At 37.4% G+C, this 2,500-nt stretch overlaps 1 non-coding gene and 10 pseudogenes across 1 annotated transcript; all 11 read right to left on the reverse strand.

The window, feature by feature from the left end:
* Positions 1 to 122: 122 nt before the first annotated feature.
* LOC148449431 (5S ribosomal RNA) lies at positions 123 to 241 on the reverse strand (annotated as a pseudogene).
* A 116-nt stretch (positions 242 to 357) lies between these two features.
* LOC148449432 (5S ribosomal RNA) lies at positions 358 to 476 on the reverse strand (annotated as a pseudogene).
* Positions 477 to 592: 116 nt separating this feature from the next.
* Positions 593 to 711, reverse strand: LOC148449433 (5S ribosomal RNA; annotated as a pseudogene).
* A 115-nt stretch (positions 712 to 826) lies between these two features.
* Positions 827 to 945, reverse strand: LOC148449434 (5S ribosomal RNA; annotated as a pseudogene).
* Positions 946 to 1,061: 116 nt separating this feature from the next.
* On the reverse strand, positions 1,062 to 1,180 carry LOC148449435 (5S ribosomal RNA; annotated as a pseudogene).
* A 115-nt stretch (positions 1,181 to 1,295) lies between these two features.
* Positions 1,296 to 1,414, reverse strand: LOC148449436 (5S ribosomal RNA). The gene has a single exon (XR_015875294.1). It is a non-coding gene; the product is annotated as a 5S ribosomal RNA (ribosomal RNA).
* Positions 1,415 to 1,530: 116 nt separating this feature from the next.
* LOC148449437 (5S ribosomal RNA) lies at positions 1,531 to 1,649 on the reverse strand (annotated as a pseudogene).
* A 116-nt stretch (positions 1,650 to 1,765) lies between these two features.
* LOC148449438 (5S ribosomal RNA) lies at positions 1,766 to 1,884 on the reverse strand (annotated as a pseudogene).
* A 116-nt stretch (positions 1,885 to 2,000) lies between these two features.
* On the reverse strand, positions 2,001 to 2,119 carry LOC148449439 (5S ribosomal RNA; annotated as a pseudogene).
* Positions 2,120 to 2,235: 116 nt separating this feature from the next.
* On the reverse strand, positions 2,236 to 2,354 carry LOC148449440 (5S ribosomal RNA; annotated as a pseudogene).
* Positions 2,355 to 2,470: 116 nt separating this feature from the next.
* Positions 2,471 to 2,500, reverse strand: part of LOC148449441 (5S ribosomal RNA) — a 119-nt pseudogene continuing 89 nt past the window's right edge.

Here is a 2,500-nt window from a genome sequence, read left to right on the forward strand (position 1 = left end):
GTAGGTGCTCAAAAGCATTAACTTTAGACCTCTATTACTTCTTAACTCAAGTAAATTCATTGATAAGTTGAAAAAATTAAATGTAAACTGTAATAGAAAAGAATGTTATGGCAGTATAAAAATACCTACAGCACATGGGATTCTTAGGTGGTCTCCCATCCAAGTACTAACCAGGCCCAACACTGCATAGCTTCCAAGATCAGACGAGATTGGGCATGTCCAGTGTGGTTTGAATGTAGGTGCTCAAAAACATTAACTTTAGACCTCTTTTACTTCTTAACTCAAGTAAATTCATTGATAAGTTGAAAAAATTAAATGTAAAATGTAATACAAAAGAATGTTTTGGCTGTCTAAAATTATCTACAGCACCTGGTATTCCCAGGTGGTCTCCCATCCAAGTTCAAACCAGGCCCAACACTGCATAGCTTCCAAGATCAGACGAGATTGGGCATGTCCAGTGTGGTTTGGCTGTAGGTGCTCAAAGGCATTAAATTTAGACCTCTATTACTTCTTAACTCAAGGAAATTCATTGATAAGTTGAAAAAATTAAATGTAAAATGTAATAGAAAAGAATGTTATGGCAGTATAAAATTACCTACAGCACCTGCGATTCCTAGGTGGTCTCCCATCCAAGTACTAACCAGGCCCAACACTGCATAGCTTCCAAGATCAGACGATATTGGGCATGTCCAGTGTGGTTTGGCTGAAGGAGCTCAAAAACATTAACTTTAGACCTCTTTTACTTCTTAACTCAAGTAAATTCAATGATAAGTTGATAAATGAAATGAAAAATGTAATAGAAAAGAATGTTATGGCAGTATAAAATTACCTACAGCTCCTGGTATTCCCAGGTGGTCTCCCATCCAAGTACTAACCAGGCCCAATACTGCATAGCTTCCAAGATAAGACGAGATTGGGCATGTCCAGTTTGGTTTGGCTGAAGGTGCTCAAAAACATTAACTTTAGACCTCTATTACTTCTTTACACAAGTAAATTCATTGATAAGTTGAAAAAATTAAATGTAAAATGTAATAGAAAAGAATGGTATGGGTGCATAAAATTACATACAGCACCTGGTATTCCCAGGTGGTCTCCCATCCAAGTACTAACCAGGCCCAACACTGCACAGCTTCCAAGATCAGACGAGATTGGGCATGTCCAGTGTGGTTTGGCTGTAGGTGCTCAAAGCATTAACTTTAGACCTCTATTACTTCTTAACTCAAGGAAATTCATTGATAAGTTGAAAAAATTAAATGTAAAATGTAATAGAAAAGAATGTTATTGCAGTATAAAATTACCTACAGCACCTGGTATTCCCAGGTGGTTTCCCATCCAAGTACTAACCAGGCCCTACACTGCATAGCTTCCAAGATCAGATGAGATTGGGCATGTCCAGTGTGGTTTGGCTGTAGGTGCTCAAAAACATTAACTTTAGACCTCTATTACTTCTTAACTCAAGTAAATTCATTGATAAGTTGAAAAAATTAAATGTAAAATTTAATAGAAAAGAATGTTATGGCAGTATAAAATTACCTACAGCACCTGCTATTCCCAGGTGGTCTCCCATTCAAGTACTAACCAGGCCCAACACTGCATAGCTTCCAAGATCAGACAAGATTGGGCATGTCCAGTGTGGTTTGGCTGTAGGCGCTAAAAAACATTAACTTTAGACCTCTTTTACTTCTTAACTCAAGTAAATTCATTGATAATTTGAAAATATGTAATGTAAAATGTAATAGAAAAGAATGTTATGGCTATATAAAATTACCTACAGCACCTGGTATTCCCAGGTGGTCTCCCGTCCAAGTACTAACCAGGCCCAACACTGCAAAGCCTCCAAGATCAGACGAGATTGGGCATGTCCAGTGTGGTTTGGCTGTAGGTGCTCAAAAGCATTAACTTTAGACCTCTATTACTTCTTAACTCAAGTAAATTCATTGATAAGTTGAAAAAATTAAATGTAAAATGTAATAGAAAAGACTGTTATGGCAGTATAAAAATACCTACAGCACCTGGGATTCTTAGGTGGTCTCCCATCCAAGTACTAACCCGGCCCAACACTGCATAGCTTCCAAGATCAGATGAGATTGGGCATGTCCAGTGTGGTTTGGCTGTAGGTGCTCAAAAACATTAACTTTAGACCTCTTTTACTTCTTAACTCAAGTAAATTCATAGATAAGTTGAAAAAATTAAATGTAAAATGTAATAGAAAAGAATGTTATGGCTGTCTAAAATTATCTACAGCACCTGGTATTCCCAGGTGGTCTCCCATCCAAGTTCAAACCAGGCCCAACACTGCATAGCTTCCAAGATCAGACGAGATTGGGCATGTCCAGTGTGGTTTGGCTGTAGGTGCTCAAAAGCATTAAGTTTAGACCTCTATTACTTCTTAACTCAAGGAAATTCATTGATAAGTTGAAAAAATTAATTGTAAAATGTAATAGAAAAGAATGTTATGGCAGTATAAAATTACCTACAGCACCTGATATTCCCAGGTGGT

Source organism: Taudactylus pleione, unplaced genomic scaffold (assembly GCF_031769625.1).
Source record: "Taudactylus pleione unplaced genomic scaffold, aTauple2 ptg001270l, whole genome shotgun sequence".
Classification (NCBI taxonomy): Eukaryota; Metazoa; Chordata; class Amphibia; order Anura; family Myobatrachidae; genus Taudactylus; species Taudactylus pleione.